A 20,724-nucleotide genomic window follows, 5' to 3' on the forward strand; every position below is an offset into this window, starting at 1 on the left:
TGTCACCTCTGTACTTAGTGAAACCCTTCTTCTTGTCTTTGACATCCTTGGCCTGATTAATTTCCATTTGGACGTTAGTTTTCCTAACTGCACCCCTGAATACTCAGGCAGTGTTTCTGTATTCCTCCCACATTACCTTGTACTTGCTTCCATGTTCTATAGGCTTTTTGTGTTTGATTTTTTTTTTTTCCCCAGGAGCAACTTGTTCATCCATGTAGGCCTCCTGGAATTTTTGCCTGACTTTGTATTCATTAGGATGGAACTCTCTTGAGCTTGGAGGAGATGATCTTTGGATATTATCCAGCTTTCTAGGACTCTCTTCCCTTCAGGTCCTTATCACGTGGGACTCCACCAAGCAGGTCTTTGTAGAGGTCAAAGTCTGCTCTCCTGAAGTTAAGCACTGTGGTCTTGCTTTTTGCCCCACTCTATCCTATTGGAATCCTGAGCTCCATTGTTTTATGGTCACAGCAGCCAAGGCTGCCTTTGACCTTCACGTCCTTGATAAGCTCCTCCTTGTTGGTATGATGTCTAGCAGATCACCTCCCTTGCTCCTCTTTCACTGTGTCATGAAGTTGCCATCAGTGCTGTCTAGGAGCTTCCTGGGTTGCTTATGCCCTTCTCTGTTGCCCCTGCAGCAGAGAGAAAGGTGGTTAAGGTGCCCCATGAGGATCAGGGCTTGGAAATGGGAGGCTGCCTTTAGCTGTCCATATGTGGCCTCATCCACTTGTTCTTCCTGGTCAGGAGCCCATAGCAGATGCTCACTACCTTGTCACCCATATGGGTCTGCTCTTTAATCCTTGCTCATACGCTCTCAGCTGGCAAGCAGTGCTCTAGACAGCATGCTATGTTGGCAAATGGGTGTGTCCATACCTTGGAGCAGGGAGTCACCCACTGCTACCATTCACTGCTTCCTTCTGGTGTATCTGCATGGCTTTAGGTCAGTCAGCCCTGATGCTTCTCTTGACAGCACACCTGACTCCTCTTCGGCTTTGAGGGGGATGAACCTGGCTCATTACATGCTGTCAATATTCAGGCAACTGATGTGCTTCAGCTATAGCTCATACAAAGGGTGCTATTCCTTCCAGCCCTGTGTTATCTGACACTGTGGGGCCTGTAAGGGGAGGAGTTGTAGTGAGTTCCGAGGAGGGCTATGAAGATGCTCACAAGGCTGGAGCACCTCTCCTGTAAAGCCAGGCTGAAAGAGCTGGGATTGTTCAGCCTGGAGAAGGCTCAGGGGAGACCTGATAGCAGCTTTTCAGTGCCTGAAGGTGGGCTACAGGAAGATTTTGTTTAAATATAAGTAATAACTTTACTGTGATGGTGGTGAGGCCCTGGCACAGGTTGCCCAGAGAAGTTGTGGCTGCCCCATTCCTGGAAGTGTTCAGGGCCAGTTTGGATGAGGCTTTGAGCAACCTGGTCAAGTGGAAGCATCCCTGCTAGTTCCAAATCACCAGCTGGAACTAAATTATCTTTAAGGTCCTTTCCAACCCAAACCATTCTGTGAGTGTGGGCACACAAGCATAGTGGAGGGCTTCCTTGTGCCCTGGCACTCCATGGTGTCTCATTGAGCAGGAGGTGTGAAAGCACTGAGCTCAGGATTTGTGTGCTGGCCATATTCATGAAGTAGAGGGTTGTTACATCCACAGTTCTGAGTGCTAGGGCAACTGAGCTGGGAAGAAACTTGTGAGCGGGGAGAGAAAAAAGGCTTGAAATTGAGTCACGTCAACCTCAGTAGACCTCAAGTTGAGTCTATGCTTAAGCACCTTGATGAAAATGTGCTTTAGAGTTTCCAGCTGATCTTTCTTTTTTCCTGCTTTTAAGTATTTTCTCAGGGGAGGGGTACAGGGACAAAGCATTCTTTTATCAGAAGGCTATTACACAAGGTGCTATTCTTGTTCTTTTAATCCCTCTCAAAGCTTTCTGAATGCATCTAAGGCAAGCTTTTTAAATTAAAATGTCTGTGTTATTAGAACAGAGATGTACCTGAGATGAGAAGGGCCCTGACTTGTCTATCAGAGTTACTTATACTGAAAATAGACTACTATGAAAACTATTGTTGTTTGCCATGTTTTTTTGTTTTGGCCTTACAATGTTAGTAGGTTTCTTTGCTCAAGGATAGAGTGTGTTTTCCCATAAAGTATTGTTGATTTACACCCAAATATTCATTGATTATTACTCTTCAGTGGAACAATACAAATACTCATTCAAACCTCTGTAATGTTTTCAGATAAAACTGTGACATTAAAAGAAATTATGTACAAAAATCAGATTTTTTCTAGATTAAAAGTTGCCCAGGTAATATCAGTGATCAGCAAACCTGAGCAAGATCTACAGAAGTGGCACATTGTTTTGCACAGTTTTCAAACATCTATAGTCTTCTTTGGGCTGGAGCACATTGAAAACTCTGCATGCAGTTCTTTCCACCAGCAGGTACTTCAGCTCCAAAGTACTACAGTCATATGGTTTGGCTAACAACATTATTTATGTTCAAAAACTCCCAGAGCAATTTGTTTTGTTCTCTGAGCCTTGCCTCCTCCTCCTATTTTAAGACTTGGCCTCTTAAGCTATAGACTCCACATCCCTCTTACCCTTGTTCTGTCTTCTCCTTTGCTTTCTTTGTTCTCAGCCCTGCCCCCAGGACATGTCACTGTGTAAGTACTATTATCATCCCTTATTTCTCCAAAGGTCTTTTTTTTTTTTGAAACATCTTTGTTTCAATTTACTATCTCTTCTTTCAGTTCATCTCCTGTGTCATCTGAATCTGAGTGGGCTTTCTGCCCAGCAGAGGCAGTCCCAGGTACATTTGGAAAAAGCAAGTAACTTAGCATAAGCCTTTAAAAGTGTAGACACCTACAAATAAGGTAATTATCCTACAGTGAATTTACAGTTAGCAGAGATTTTGACAATGGAGTTTTGGATCATGATTCATTTAATCTGAAGATAAAGGTCTCCATTTGGTCAAATGATTCTCACCTGTATACCTAATTTCAGTTACAAGGCCTATGGTTACAGGAACAACCAAAAGGAAAGTCTCAGTCAACCTCAAATATTCTTAGATGAAACACGCTTCAGAAAACTAATTCTTTACATATGAGCCAACAGACACTAATGAGTTATCTGCAAAGTGCAAATCAGACTCACAATTTGATCAAGTGTGACAGGCACGATACTGATATCTGACAGTAGAGTAATCCCTTGGAGACAGTCAAGCTTTTATTTAAAAAGCTAGAGACATTGAAACTTTCCAACAGCTATGTTGTGTGTATGTGATGGTTTTAATTTCTTTTTTCCACTCTCTAAGAAAGCATTAGATTTTCAAGCTAAAAGTAAATATGCTGTTGAGAAAATAATAAGCCTCCACCTGATCCCAAACAACTTAAATTTTCAATGCAAATCATCTTCATCTGTTGAAATCATTATAGTGACTGAAAGTAGTCTTGAGCAAACAAGGAAGCATTACACAACTCTAAGTACAGGTAGCTTTGCTGGATCAACCTATAATTAAGCCATCCCATAACTACAACCAAACCACTACAAACTTATCACACAAATGCTTAAACAGATCAAATAGGCCCATAAAGACCCATCTCTTTCCTCCCTCTTTAAGGAGGTTATAATTTGACCAGATCAAAGAGTATGTGATTAGGTTTTATGCTCCACCTGTGCTCTACAACACAAAAACAGTTGGCACCTTTTCCTTGCCACCTAACACATGGGTTTATGATCACTTTATAACTTGGGTTTTGTTTTGTACACAGCTCAAGCAGTCACTACATCAGTAACAAAAATAAAAGGGCAGAAGTTAAATGTGTAGCACTAACATAAAGTAAGTACAGGAAGCCTTTAGATAATAATCTATACATGAAGGATACATGATTTTCTCACGCTACTGCTATATTCTGTGGTACACAAAGAGCTTTTTGCTGATGATCAACAGCTACATGTGTTACTGAAAGTAGAATTTTAATTGTTCTTCTGAACTTGAATTAACCAGATGACAGCGAGAACTCCAGAGTCACAGTGGCTTTTAAGCCAACAAGAATTTACACAGCATATAATCTTTTACAATTAAAAATGATGAAGGAAATAACATCAAAATGAAATTTAAAGATAATACCATTATGGGAGGTAGCACTACAGCCAGTCATAACCTCTGTAGTGTTAGCTTCATTAGTTATTATCTATCCTGAAAAAATTACATGGGAGAAAAAATTTGTTAGGTCAGACATTAAGCCTAGTGTGCAGTATAAATTCAGGCCACCCTTCTGATAAATACACATTTTGGAACTCCTTTTCCAAACCTTTAAACGCTTCCTATATTTTTGGGGGAGATGTACATGCACATGATAATGCCTATGTAAAAAAAGAGGAAAATGTGTAGATGGAATGAAGAATCTCCTTGATGTGACTTTAGCAGGGAAAATGAACCTTGCAAGTTGTTGGAAAATTGTTCCAAGGTAGTTAGTTCTGCTTGAACGATAAGAGATGGTTTAATCTGTCAAAGGAGGGTAGGTGTTGTAACAGACTGAATGAAGTTTGATTAATTGTTATTGCAGCTGAAAAGCATGGTTTGATTTAAGCAGGAGATAGCCTGTGTAATCAGCTGATCCTGGAAGTAGTGGTTATATTTCCAAATGTGGATTTGCAGCAAGGTATTGGGCCATCAGTTTCACACACTTTTGTGTACACATAGATCTGCGAGTACAGAGACTGACAGACCTGACTGACAGAATACTCTCTTCCTTGCTATTTGTGCATGAAGTTATTGGTGCTGCACTGTTACTGTCTGCAAGGAACACAGCTACAAATGAAAGTTGGTTTCATTAATGACAGGAACGTGTAGGGTAGAGGCAGAAAATCATAGAATGGTTAGGGTTGGAAAGGACCTTAAGATCATCTAGTTCCAACCCCCCTACCATGGGCAAGGACACCTACCACTAAACCATGTCACCCAGGGCTCTCTTCAACCTGGCCTTGAACACCACCAAGGATGGAGCATTCACAACTTCCCTGGGCAGCCCATTCCAGTGCCTCACCACCCTCACAGTAAAGAACTTCTTCCTTATATCCAATCTAAACTTGCCCTGTTTAAGCTTTAGCCTATTACCCCCTGTCCTATCACTACAGTCCCTAATGAAGAGTCCCTCCCCAAATGCAAAAAGTGATCAATAAGAATGGGAACAGAACATTATTTAGCTATTGGCATAATGGTAGAGTATAAATGTACTAAGATGTATGTAAACTGAGATTAAAAATAGGAAGTATTAATTGACTTTTTGTGACATTAGAATAAGAGAGACTGATAGTCAACACATCTATTCCAGGCGATGCAGAGTATGTATCTCCTCTCTATGGCCCATACTGTGATGGACAATGCAACGAAAAATAGGCAAATCATTCAACATTTATACCTTAATAAAATTCTATGTACAGTCTGTTTTAAAGAGAATGAGTTTGAGAGAGCCCTAAGGATCATGAGAACAGACCTAACTTTGAAACTATGCTTAACTCTTCTACTGAAAGTAAGCTGAAACATTTTTGCATGAGTAAAATGTGGAATAAATTCATTATTGTGAGATAAGACTCTCAAAAATTAGTTTGGAGATTACTTGTGGTCTGCATAGATCTATTTGGTTACAAGGGAGCAATCACTCAGTTTTAAAATTTCATTTAAAATCCAGCAGCTGGACTGTTGCAAGTTAGTTGGAAATCGCTAGCACAAGGTGGGTTCTCCAGAATCTCACTGTACACCACACAAAAGGGCAACCAGACCTTAAAAGGCTAATCCAGCCAGAGGCTGTAGGAGTCTTTGGCTCCTGCTAATGTTTACTTTAGCAAACAATCTTGCACACGAACACTGGATCACAGCACTTGGTGCCAAGGCCTCTGTTTACACGCAGAAGATGGTTAGGGCAATTTCAGGTGGCCTCAGTCAAGATTTAGCCTGGGTCCCTGACCTGAATGTCCCCTTCCTGTGATTAAAGAGTATTCAAAGGGCTGTTCATTGGCTGAATCTTTACAGCTTCATTTGGGTTGATGAGTGTGTTTGATGAACACACAAAGGAAAGCTTTTGATTGAGTTTCCTCCTAAACAAATCCAGTTTGCTGGTATCAAAACTGGTCTGAGAACTGCACTGGCAAGCAGCAGGTGGGGATGACTGGGACATTCACTTCAAAATGCTCTGGAGAAAAATGTCAACGTAGACAGCGCTCCAATGACTGGAGCACTCTTGCCTCATGCAGGGATTGTATGACCCAGCAGCTTATCACAGGAATGTAAGATCTGGGATCTGCTATAAACCTCTCTTCTGTCTGAAACAGTAAGAAGCCATCCTTAAATGAATATTGCATAAGGTTCTTCATGGACTTCTTATCAAATGTCACTAAATTTAGAAATATATGGGGATATAATATTTTCCTAGTTGCCTTCAGCAACAGCTACCATATTTATCTGTGGCATTCCACGTGGAGAGACAGATTCATTTCAATAAAAGCAGAAAGAGGTTTAATAAAAAAACATCAAATGAGAAATTTGTTGATACCATTTAAGTCAAGGTCACATGTACCCCAGGCTGTGAAACTCCAATGCACAAAGGAAACAGGGTTTATTTGTCTGGATCAACTAGTAAGTATATAGCTGTGCAGGAACTGGTGAACGTCTTGCTATGAAGCACACAAAACTTTTGATGACATAGTAGGTGCAGAATCTGGGACAACTGATAGCATCATACTAAGAATGAAGAGAATATTAAAAGTAGTTAAGATCAAGGCAGAAGACACATATCAAAACTAGCTAGCTTAAATGGAGATAATGGCTGTGTGAATATGAGTTGCTCAAAACAATTTTCAAGCCAAGTTAAAAAAAAAAAAGTTAAAATATTGCACCAACTGCATCTTTGAGCTTATGTAAAAACTATTACAATTTTAATGCACAGGGAAAGTAAAAGGGAAAAGAAAGAGGACAAGAATATATTAGAAGTATTGCTTCTACCTATTCATCCATCACCAGATGCACAAATATCCAGTTTATGTCAGCTTGCTTCTCAGTCTCTATTTTGGTCATGCAACCTGCTTTAAAAATCAAGCTGAAATACATGCATCTGTTTCTGAGGTTTGCTGCTTGACATGATTTGACACTATTACTGAGTATATTTCTGCTGCTACAAGGCATTCTCCTTCTACTGTCCAAACATGTCTTACCAACATGATTTAATTGGCTCTCAACAAAATTACTATGATAATAAAAATTCTCAAAGAACAATGATTGCAAAATTTCCCGCACAGTGACTCAGTCATGGACAAGATCAAACATATATGCAATAGGAGAAGAGAGATGTTGAGCAACTAGAGCTGACTCCTGCCACATAAGGCATTCAGTAAAACTAATTTTGCCAAAAGATGTAAGACTCTTTAGTTACTCTCCTGGAAAATAACATTAAAATACAATGCTTTGTGAGGCAACTGGGCCGACACAATCATCAGAGAATCATGTTTGAAAGGAAGATTAAACTGTAAGGAGGATTAAACTCTTCAAAATGAAAACCTATTACAGAACACCAAACTACGAATGTGATCAGTGAATGCCTGGAAGCAGGAATTCAGAAGCTGAGAGGTGGATCTTTATTTTAGCTTGCTTAGGACATGTCATCAACACAATCTGCATTTCTTGCTTGTGAAGGTTCTTTGTTCTTCCTTCTTTTTCATTGTCTGGTTTTGGCCCTCACCTTGAAAAGTGAAAAACACAGGAACACACAGCCTGTGGGATTGGAATAGTTGAAGTACCTACAGACAGAGGAGAGAAGACTTTTGTCTAATTCCTCATTTTAACATACATCTTTTCTACATTCTAATCAATAACTGTATTTATTTATTTCTTTATTTGTTTGTTGGCTGAAACAACCTCTTTTGCCACAGCTTTAGTCTAAATTATTCCACTTGCATGAAAGTCATTAGCAAAGGGTTGTACCGGTTTTGTCTGGGGTATAGTAGCTTTTATGGTGCTGTGGTTAGTATTTGTGATGAAAACAGTGTTGATAAGTTAGGGGTGGTTTTGGTAACAAAACAGTAATGCTGAGCAGAGCTTACACAGAGCCAAGGCCTTTTCTGCTCCTCACTCCACCCCGCCAGTGAGTAGGCTGGGAGTGCACAAGAAGTTGGGAGGGGGTCAGCCAGGACAGCTGACGACAACTGACTATAAGGATATTCCAGATGATATGGTGTCATGCTCAGCATATAAAGATGGGCAACAAGAAGGAAGGGGGGGATGTTTGGAGTGATGATGTTTGCCTTCCCAAGTAACTGTTATGTGTGATGGACCCCTGCCTTCCTGGAGATGGCTGAATGCTTGCCTGACCATGGGAAGTGGTGAATGCATTCCTTGGTTTGCTTTGCTTGTGCGTGCAGCTTTTGCTTTCTTTATTAGACTATCCTTATCTCATCCCACAAGTTTTCTCACTTTTACACTTCTGATTCTCTATCCCCCTTCCTGCTTCAGGTGAGCGAGCAAGTGGCTGTGTTAGCTGCCTATTGGGGTTAAACCATGACAGAAGTGAACCAAAGAAGCATTTGATTGAAAGGTGAAAGACAGCATTATCAAATGTACAACACTGCCTAACACAGTTGACTGCTTCTCCTGTCAGCAGATGCAACAGCACTGCAAGTATTCGACCTGGCTTTTATCATACAGTGCTATGTTTTACACTGTTTCTGTTGTGTACTCATAGGAGTATAAAAATTTGCATCCATCTTACAATAAAAGATGACTTTTGTTGTTTTTTTTTTTGAATAACAATTATAGGTTTTGTAAAACACTTATTCACAAACTTAATGTTTCCGAATTTATTTCATGTTACTGTAAAGGGAATTGTTCTGTATTTCTGTTGAATTAATCTGTACTTCTCTTTTCCTAATATTCATATATAACTGTCTTTACTGCATTGATTTTCATAATTATACAAGTTACAACAAACCATTAGTATTTTAATTACAATATTCTCATAAATCTGTTACACACTGTTTTTCTCTAAGCTCACTTCTCAGTTGATAACCTAAGAAATCTATAGGCAAGAATTGGATCAAACCATAAATTTGCTTTAAAGAAAAAAAGAAAGGATGCAGATCTAATTGCATGTACTTAGGGATATAAAATAGACTTATACCAATTCTTGCCTGAAGAGTTGGCAGTATTTCTGGAACTTACTTTCACTGGATCTAGACCTTCAAGTTTCCCCAAAGAAACTCTTGCAGAAAAACATTAGAATTCCATATTTAATGTATTTGTGTTTGCAGAAGTACTAAAAAAGGTCTAGCTACAGGCTGTATGTATTCTTGGTTTAAATTAAAATCATAGCATGAAGATACTGAATCACTTTTACAGCTGAATGTACTCTGCAACAGTAAGTATGGAGAGCATGGAATCTTTATTTATCCTGTCCCACAACCTCTTACTGCTACATTTTCCACTGTCCAGCTGTCAGCTCCTTGGGAAGAAGGTTAGTTGAGCTTTTTCAGTGTTCCTTGGAGATCCTGGTAGCAGCAATTTCACATTGATTAAACGAGAGCCTGGGAAACTGGTATCCTCTGATAGAAAGAGCACATCATGAAGCTCCACTTTTTGCTTCTTGTCAGTAGAACACCACCCTGAATGTATCCAATGATCACTTACACAATTAGTTATAAAGCATTCAATGCATTAATTAAAGGAGAAAAGACTGGGATTACGTTAGGGAGTCTGGCAGAGACAAAAGTTAAAGCTATCATGTTTCAGATTGTAAGACCAACACTAGCTAGAAACAAGCCATTTCATTGGCAATAATAGCAAGTTTTATGCTTCATCATTTAAAATGTTTGCAGTCAATTTTAGAAGCAAAATATAGGACTACATGAACTACTAGTCTAGTCTATAACATGACTTGATTTATATTTCAACTCCCACTGCCATTTGGGCTAAAGCAGATGAACTCCCTGGTGCACAGGAATACACAGTTGAACAGAGGAATAAATCTCACCTTACACTCAATCTTTCATCTGTTCTGCCATGGTGAGTTGTAACAGAAACTTGTGGGATTCAGTTTCTAACCAGGGAAATTCTTAATTGCCTTCCTTGGGAAACAAGGGAGTATATGGGGGTGGGAGGTAAGCAGAACAGGTGCAAGAATGAGTATCAAGATGAACATTTCCATGAAACAGATGCAGTAAAATAGGTTCAGCACTCTCCATGACTCAGTCGATGAAGAAAGATATTGCATGTGAATTCACAAAGGAAAGAACCTACAAAGGTTTAGGTAAGTATCTAAGCTTTTTGAGTAATCTTCCCTCCCTCTGTATTTCACTGCTTAACTTTAATATTAAGTTTAATTTCAGGGTTTTTTCTTATGATCAAAACATGCATTAGGAATAGCGTGCAGCTATGAAGATAGCATACTCATTCCTTGAATACTAGGACAGCATTTAGGACTCAAAGATAACAGGTTATAGGTTATACCCCAGTTACAGACAGATAAACATGGTCCATAAAAGGCAAAGAGTAATTGCATCAGACAGTATTATACACATCTATTAAAGGAGTGCATCAAAATAGGCTTCAGTTGTAAAAATAGTAATTAGCACAGTATCAAACAAAAAATACAAACCAGAAGCACAATATAGAAGCTTGTGTGCTTATTAAAAAATAAATTTCATTTATCTACCTGGAATTAAAAAAAAATTATCTTGATTTACCTCTGAAATGGCAATGTTTTGAACAGATTCAGATGATGATCTGGAGTTACATTTCACTAAGCACCTGAGCGCAGCGTGCAATCGCCCTGCCAGACAGCAATTTGCAGGGTTAACGTGCGCTGCGAGAATTGGCCTCAGGATGGCAGCATCCGATGGTAGTAGAGAGTTCCGAATACACGCTCCAACCCAAAACTGCATTCTGGGCTATTGCAAACAAGCGAAACGCAGACTAAACATCTGCAGTTACTCTCAAACTGCAAAAATAACTCCATACATAATTTTAGGGTGAAATAGAATTAAAAAACATCACTATCCCATATCCCAGTAAAGAGATTTATCTGCTTTGTTTCTAGACTTCTATTTCAGTTTGTAAAGTTTACGGTTTTAATGTTTTTATTTATGGCATGTGTGTCTATTATATACTTCTTAATCAGCTACAGATTAAAAAAGGAGCTTAAAGTCAGATGGTAAGAATTAAGCTTGGACAGAAAGGAATCCCCCCAAAGCCAGAAGGGATGTTAAATAGGCAACAGAGAATGGCACCTTGCTCAGCTTTCAAACTCATCCCTTCTCCATGTCCCTTCTCCATCACAGCTTCCAAGCTTGCCTTTAATCAGGTGGCAAAATTACAGCTTATTTTCTTTCCTGTGGTTCATTTTGCTTTTCCTTCTGAAATGTCAGTTTTCTAAAATGATGCCAGAGACTGTTGTACATAGAAAGCAAAGATTACTACTAGAACCAGTTTCTGCCTTCAAGCATGTCCTGCCCTGCTAACCCATAACCTTAAGCATGTGAGGGTGGAGCAGGCCCCAGAGTGCATCAAGTGCATAATAAGCTGAAGCAATTACTGTTTAAAGAATGCACAGATAATTTGGGGTTGAGAGAACATGAAAGAAGTTCACTGCAGATGGTAGCTCCTTATAATTCTGAGCAGAAACACCTATAGGAACTGAAGAAGGGGATCTTTACTAGAAAAGTGCTCTCCGCAGGCATGAGTAGTGTACAGGAAAAGCCCAGATTTACACTTTGCAGCCATTTGCATTCCACGATACCCTACTGCTCGAAAGCCTTTGCAAGACAGGAGATTCAACATTAGTTTATGTTCTCTGTCAGGGTTACCGGGTACAGCAACTCCTTTGTATTTTTCAGCCTGTGCTGCCATCATGTGGTATGTTAGGTGTTTGTTCATTGAAAATAAAAACAAACAAACAAACAAAACCAAAAAAAAAAAATCTGTTTTCCACCATTTCTTTCTTCCCCTTCCATTTGCTGCTGGCCTGAAAAAGCCTCTAACGAGAAAGACTGAAGTGTTGAATCCCTTGTAACACTTTGACTTCTCTTAAGATTCTTTCCTGGTTTTGCTCTTCTCTTGCAAAAGGAGAAGAATATCCAGGCTGTCGTGCTGGTCAGTGCTTGCCAACTGGTAGAAGTCATAGAAGCTCCTAAGCCTTTGATATTCTCAGCCTCACTGGAAAGTCTGACATACTAGTGACCAGACTGAAGTGAAAATGATGAATGAAATGAAAAGAAAGTTTAAGACTTTTACTAATCTCCTTTTCACCCATGATGAAGGAAAGTTCTGTCTCTGGTAGTAGAGTTTCATTTTCTACTTCAGTTTACATAAAAAAAAGTGTCCTTTACATTTTTAACTAGGAAAAAATAGGAAAAAGTCCCCTCTGGACCTCCTAACCCACAAACCAGAACTGAATACAGTGTTTTGTCTCATGCCTCAGTAGTAAAATAAGAGGATTTTATTTTTGTAGAAAAGCAGCAGTTTCTTTACTAGTTAGACAACAGGAATTGCTAAAACTAATTTAAGTGAGAAAAAAAGAAAACCCAAGCCATACACAGTACATCGGCTGTGATTGAAATGCCAAAAGTCATATAAGCAGCTTTTGCTTTTCTATTAAAGCAACAATTAAATAGGAAAGTATTGTTCCTTAAACCTCCCAAATTTCTAAGCGGCAATGAGAAGCCAGCTACAGTCAAACTCTGATTTATTTTGTACAGTTTTATCCATATGATGACATATGATTCCACTTTACATGTAAAGCCTGCAAAGTTTTGTAAGTGTTCAGTGAACTGGCTCTTCTGGGAGTCTGGTTAGAAGTCTGTAATATTTTCACTCACGCATTTCCCTTTCACATAACACTGATAAAAGAACATTTCGTTTCCAGCAAAGGAAAGAAAACCAAACCACACCAAGACAAAATCTTACTGCCCTTGGGGAACCCTTAAAGGAAGTGTTGTGCTGGGTTTTTATTTTTCTTCTTCATGGCTGTCCATTGTTAGATAAGTGACACTTGGCTCCAGTCAACTGTATACCTCCAGGCAAACTTCGGTTTTGCTGTCAATGAGACTACTGCATGATACTGCCTCCTGCTAAGCCCAAAATGACTTTCATGTCAGGTTTCAATTGAAATTAACTTTGTTAGGTAAGGGTTAGCTCCAGTAAAGAACTGAGACACCTTTAAAAGCAAAAATTACATAATGACCTTCTATTTGCCTTATTTACAGAATAGGGCCAGGATCCTGAGATGAGCACTTATGATCTCTGCATAAGTGTCTACCTTCTCCAAAAGTCTGGTTGAATGAAGAAGTAGCATAGAATGCTCACCTGAGGAACAGTAGTACCCTCATCTGTTCAGTCTACCTCTCTCACTAACAAGTGCCCTACTGAATTATTTCTTGTCTCATGCTTTCCTTCCACTGAAATGGATCTGTCATGAACATAAAGTAAAAGGAGGAACATGCCTAACCATGAACCTAGAACAAAAGGAGAGAAAAAATTCTTTGCAGTTTTTTTGTTGCATTTTTGGACCCTCTTTTGGGTGCTTTGTTTACATACTACAGTAGTTGGGATGGATGCTAGAACCATCAGTGGATGGATGAATGGGTACAGGAACCTCACAACACTTCCTTCTTCTGGGGTTTAGGGCAAGCTCCAGTCTCCTTGAGAAACCAGTCTCTTCTTTCAATTTCTTTCCAATGATGATCTGATTTCCATGATAAAGAAATTTTGACCCATGTGAGAGCTGCAGAGTATTTTTTACATGGTCTGTGTAAGTAGCAGACTAAAACCTTAATTGGTCCCTAGTTCTGGATGCTACAAGCCAGGAAAATATGCACTGCAGTGTCTCACCTGTAAATGTCTGCTTTGGATTTAGTCTTAAATCAGACCAAACAAACCCATAAGATTAAAGCATTTGTGAGGGAAAGATTAAAACATTTGTGAGGGAAAACTAGTTGGACTACAGCTCTGACTGCCTGACTCTTGTAGGGATTTCTGTCTTAATTTAGGTCTAGCTCTACTTAAAGTTTTAGGTTCACTGAAATAAAATTTCTGTTTGTAGCTGTCAAGAAACATGTGACAAAAGCAAAAATTGTTTCTAGAGGATGTTTTTGTTATCTTAATATTAAGATCTTATGGAAAGTTCTAACATATTTCTTAATGGAACTTAACAGGAAGAAAATATGGATTCAGAAGTAGTTTTGTACTTGTTAGAAAAATATAGCTGAACCAAAGTGACTGTTTCTGTTGTCCACTGGAAGTGGTAAATCAGCTCTTGCAAAAGTCTTTCCTGACTTCATATATTATGTCTAGACAAATTTTCTCATTTTTCCAATAGATGCTGAATGTGGTAAACATCATGTTATCAGCTTGAGTGTAAAAATACAGTCACCCTATCAATTGTAAGTAATTAGTTATGATCATCGTTTCAAAGTGTGCTTAATTTCCTTCTGCAAGAAAAATATACTATCCGAATAGTGAAATCAATGTGAAATGAAAGGAGTAAACAACAGCTTGCAAAACAAATATCATGAAGTAATTCTCCACCAAAGCTTCAGTAATTACTCTATGGAGTAGGCTGCCCTTAATACAACAATTAATTAATTTTTTCCAAAGGAATTATGCAAGCCAATATTTTTTCTTCATTAATGTTTTGTTGGAGTCATTAAGTTCCATTAATGAATAACAAAGAAGCAATTTGAATTTTATTCTAGCTGATGTGTGCTAATGTGCTTAACTTGAACTAAATGTGTTTCCAGTATGTAATCAAATTTGAATCAATCAAACCAATTTACCACTGAAAGTCCTTTTGGAGCTGCAGCTGTTTTATATGGATGTCTCTTCTCAGAGAAAGATACAGACAAAACCCAAAAGACTACATGGCTCTGGAATGTATAACATTGTAATTAGGAACCAATCTGTCTGATTTTTGTTAGGAGGATACTGTTTTCCCTACTTCAAGCTCCATTATAAGTCGAAGTGGCTAAATTACTTCCTAGGAATAAATTATCTAATATATTTAGATCTCATAAAGCTTTGAAAGATTTATGAGTTTTAGCTGATTTCTTACTTTTTAAAAAAATATTTTTCATAAAACAGAGGGTGAATAAATTAACTGATGAAAGAATTGGAATTTATGCAGCCTATATCATTTTACCTATACAGTATTTTTTTTCAAATATGAATAATTAATTTAAAAATTGATCAACCACATATTATTATTGTTAGCAATTTTCATGTATGCCTTTCTTAATGGAATTCTAATTCTAATTATCTGATCAGAGGATACAGAGAAGATGCCTTCAGACTTTTATTGGAGGTGCATAGTGATAAAACAAGATGCAATGCTTGTATGATCTTGGACATAAATTGGAAAACAGTAAATTCTGATTATTTTTTATTATTATTATTGAAAACATAAAAAAAACCCCAAACGAAATCAAAACAAACATCAAACCAAACAAAAAAACCCAACCAACCAAACAAAAAGAAAATCTCTTATGAGAGTCAAACATGAGGGTGCCCAGATAGGCTGGGAATCATTGAGGTTTAAGGTGCACTTAGATACCAGCCTAAGCATTCGGACCTGATTTGACCGGCTTTGAGCAGGTTTTGGAATGCATGGCCTTCAGAGATCCCTTCCAGTCTAATTATTCTGTGATTATAAAATTTGTTTAAACAAATATGAATTCACCAGTAATCTAACATGAACAAGGTGGAACTGATAATATTGATACTTCAGGCTTGTCTTTGTTAAAAATAAACTATTTTGACAACTCTACAGAAGTTGGAAAAGCATAGAAATATCCAAACTTTGCATCATTACCTCTTCTGAGGTACCTTAGTTTGAGGTACCAAAGGGGCACTTATAAATAAAAAGAAAAAAAAACATTCATAAGACATCACTGAAAAAAGGTGAAAAATCTTCTCAAAAGCAGTCATACTACATCTTTGACTTGTGGACATCCTCTTAATGATGAGAATGTAAAAATACTAATAACAAACTTTCTCTACCCATTCTTGTGACCAAGATTCCTAATAGGAGTCTGATGTCTTCAGTTACACCTCCAAAACTTAGTTTTAAAAAACCCCTCTTTTCCTATCAAACGTCATTTAAATAAGCTTGTCACAACCATACTGGTTCTCTGAAAAGAATTCCAGTAGACTTTGTTAGAAGTTTCACTGTACTGTATGTTTATTTACAAAACATAAACCCCACTCAAACATACTTGATAAATAATCAAATAGAAATTTGCATGCATGCTTTTCCTTTTAAAAAAGCTTTTCACTAAATAAAACTTTTTCTTACTCCTGTCCTGATTGGTAAGAAATAAAGAATTAAAAATGTTAATCCCAAATACTGTGAAATAATATATGAGAATAAAATAGTATACTGTTAATGCAGTATAACATTGCTTTAGTGCTTATATTGGATTGTTCTAGAAAGCTGAGACAAAAGTCTTTGCAGATATCTCTTAAAACAGCTTGTGAAGACATCCTACATGATCCTCTGGAATACGTATGAAGATAGAAAGAGAAATTCCTGTTTCAGAATCACTTCAGTTTTTCAGAGCACTGTTACTGTTTGCAGGCTTCAACAGACCCTAAGAGAACAAAACATAGTCAGATGCTTAGCTTACTATAATAATCACAGGCACAATCAGGTTAAAAAGGAAGACTGGGGAACACGGTAAAAATAAAGTAATAGCATGTGCTTTCTCAATTCTTTTCTATGCCCAAAAGTATTGGTGGTCTATTTTTCCCTATTTGATGCTAGTTATTTATGGCACTCAGAAGGATAAAGTATCAAATTTCTTTCCCCTGGCATTGTAAGCAGAACCTAAACCATTGATTGTATCTATGTCTTGAAAGGGAGAAATCGATTGTATACAGCAGTGCTTTACAGATTAACTGAAAACTGGAAAAGAAAGAAGGAAATCACTGAGAACAGAAAAGGCTTCACTGAGTAACTCTACAAATATAATCTCTTTTTTTCTGAATTAATGTTCTAAACTCTGTTTTAGTGTAGTATGCTATTAAAAGAGTCAATATTAAGAAAATGGTTTATATTTTAAGATCCCCTAAGTGATTTTCACCTTAAAACAAATTATATGTTACTAAGCTTTTTTCAGTTACTTCACAGAATTTGGACCAATCAAGCAATATTATTGCATCTAATGTTGCATAAATGACAGATAATATCCTATAGCATCCATTGGTAAGAGTTATATCAGAGCTTAAAGTCAGTCTTAATGCAAAAGCGTGATAAGGAAAATTAGGTTTTCTATTAAATTATCCTCTGGCATCTGTTTGTGGATGATTAATAGACAATGATCATAATGATCGTAGAATCATAGAATCACAGAATCATAGAATAGTTAGGATTGGTAAGGACCTTAAGATCATCTAGTTCTAACCTGCCTGCACAGCATGTAACACTTAAGTGTAAGTTTCCATGTTCAAACAGGATTCCTTTCTTGCCCTTAGGTGGGAAAGAAGCCCCTTGAGAAATAAAATGGTTTGAATTCCCTTTATCTGACAACAAGAAACCCCATTACTGAACCTGTAGGCAGGGTCCCCTTCCATATCTACGATTTGCCCACTGTCAGTCAGTCAGAGAAGAAGCTGATTATATTTATTTTATTTTTTTTTGGCCTATATCAAGGACATTGTGTGGAAATTTCTTTCCCTCATGCCCATCAGATAGAAGTCAAAAGATGCCATATTTAAGAACCCTTTTTGTTGAATTGCATGACTGCTGTTCTCTAACCCTAGTAGAGGAGTAATTATTATTATTTAAAGGTGTTGTGCTCGAAACTGAACAGAGACTTTCAGGTTAGTTTTACACTGGAAAGAAACAGTAGCTAGTCTCTTATGTGTTGCTCTACTGTTGCTGCAAGGGTAGGAAGAGTAGATCAAATGTGTAAGAAAGACAGTGAGCATAATTTCCAGTTTTATCCATTGACTATCTCTACCTGAGGCAAACGTGCATCAAATATCACAGGTGATCACTTGTTATTCAAACAGCAAGAAGAGCTTTACTCAAAACTCTTTACAGAATTCACTGGGAGCTAGAAAATCTCACTTTACATGAAGGTAACAGTATAGGAAGAAAAGCAATAAATAAATGGAATTTAAATCTTTACATAGATTTGTATTGCAACTGTGATAATGGGAAAAGAGACTATTTGTATGCTCATGAAAATAATGCTTAGGGGTAGAGAACATAAATAAGCAGGCTTCTTCCTTCTGAAACCAACAGTCCACTAATGAATGTGAATAGGAAGCAGTTCATCTGATCCTCAGAGAGTCAACCCAGGTTTAGGGAAGAGCTGAATCATCCTGAAAATGTCTAAGAGTAATGAAAAAAGTATAATTTAAAGTCGAAGTTGTTACTGTCCTTTCATGGTGTGTATATGGGGGATCCAAGCCAAATGAAGTATAGGAAATGTTGAGGGAGTTTCATCAAATAGCAATTACTTTGGGAACCTCCATTTAGAGAGGTTGTAAAAGCACAGAAATCACACAATAATATGTCAGTCTTTCCAAAGCAATGTTTGCTGCAGCCCATAGATGTGAAGTTCTTGGTTTGCAGCCAGTTTGGACATCACTTACTAGATGAGGGATAAGTTTGTACAATAATGAAGTCATATCAAGAGCTGCAGTAGCTGTTTCAAAATTGACCAAGAATGGTTTCCTAAAATGAGGAAAATACAGCTAAGAAAGATTTGTTAATTAGATATTTCCACTTATCACTTAATCAGATGCTGAAAAGGGAGTAGAGCAGGGAAGCAGGCTTAGAATGACTAAGTATCTTAACAATTAGAAGTATCAGGAAAAAACAAAGGAGAAAGCACTGATGATTTTGCAGGAGAAATTTCATTAAATTCAAGTCAACAGCTCACTGTGTGTAAAGGGACTGTGAAGTCTTTATAATACTATGTCAGATTGTTAATAATAATCATAGAATCATAGAATCATAGAATAGTTAGGGTTGGAAAGGACCTTAAGATCATCTAGTTCCAACTCCCCTGCCATGGGCAGGGATACCTCACACTAAACCGTATCATCCAAGGCTTTGTCCAACCTGGTCTTGAGCACTGTCAGTGATGAAGCATTCACAACCTCCCTGGGCAACCCATTCCAGTGCCTCACCACCCTAACAGGAAAGAATTTCCTCCTTATATCCAACCTAAACTTCCCCTGTTTAAGTTTGAACCCGTTCCCCTTTGTCCTGTCACTACAGTCCCTAATGAAGAGTCCCTCCCCAGCATCCCTATAGGCCCCCTTCAGATACTGGAAGGCTGCTATGAGGTCTCCACGCAGCCTTCTCTTCTCCAAGCTGAACAGCCCCAACTTTCTCAGCCTATCTTCATACGAGAGATGCTCCAGTCTCCTGATCATAATAATCTTTGTATAATAATCTCTGTATTCCTAGATAAGACACAAGCTGACAACATGAAATAAGTTGCCTGGTAAGGCCACCTAGACCTTTTGGGATTTTTATGTGACATCAGCCTGTACCCTGGGAGGCATTCACACTTTTGATAGCGGCCTAGATTTGGAAGTTAGTCTTCTACTCAGTAGGGATAAAGAGTTTTAGAGAGCAACACAGCCTGCTGTTACTTAAAAGTTGACTTTGCTTTGACTGAAGGCCCCCACTATCATAATATTTCCTTGTTTCTAATGAAAATTTTATATTCATATTCCAGATATTTCTCCCTCTTATCACTTTATTAAAACTGAATCCTGTGACAAAATCTCTTTCACAGTTTCCATTCCCATTAAAGAAGTTGCCACCTGGATTTCTCTCCGTCTGTTCCATTTAAAAATATACCATTACTAACATTACATTTAAGAAGATTGTCTCAATTAAAGAACAAGATACTCGCTAGAAACAAATGCTAATCAGCAGGAAGTCTGAAGTATCCTGCACTGCATTTGGTGATAGGTTCAGCATAGGGACTCAAGCTGTGGTGAGTCACTGAACCAGTTTTGGTCATGACAAGTGTTTCAGCTGCTGCAAAACCACTGTGGTACTCCCTTTTACCACTTGAACTTTACTTGAATTCTTTGCTCTTTATAAAGCAAAGTAAACCACAGTGAAGGATAATCCTGTCTTTCATCTTTTAGCTCATTGGGAATATATAAATCTGTTGAGTCACTCAAAACCTGCTTTTTCTTGCATAACTGAAAAGGCGTATCACTTGGAGCACTCTGGCACACATTCATCTCGTGCACATTCATCCCTCAGTTATCTACCTGACACAGAACACACAGGACTCTGTACTTCCCTGTTTAGTGCCTCCTGTCCCACTGCTGATGGTGGAGTTAAATAATGATGTTGTTATTTAACAGCAATAACAGCACTGAAAAATGATCATGTCTTGTCTCAAAAAGCAATTGAAATATGTGAAATTTTTATGGCTAGCCTCTTTCTTCTACATTCTCAAACATAGGCAAACAAAACCCTTGGCTACGTCCTACTTTTCAATATGATTTTTCAGTTGTCTTACAGCATCTCATCTGGATTGGATTTAGGGGTTACTTGAAGAAATACTTTCTGGGAAAGTAGAATTATTTGTTATCTTCTTTACTGGTGTCTGTTGTAAGACCATTTATAGATTGAAAAAGCAAACCCAGAAAATGTTCATTATATTGAAAGACTTTAGAAAGTTATTTTGCTCCTATGTAGCCTTACAGTGCAAAAATAG

Source organism: Pezoporus occidentalis, unplaced genomic scaffold (genome assembly GCF_034315485.1).
Source record: "Pezoporus occidentalis ecotype Australia unplaced genomic scaffold, CSIRO_AGI_Poc_V1 ctg4, whole genome shotgun sequence".
Lineage (NCBI taxonomy): Eukaryota > Metazoa > Chordata > Aves > Psittaciformes > Psittacidae > Pezoporus > Pezoporus occidentalis.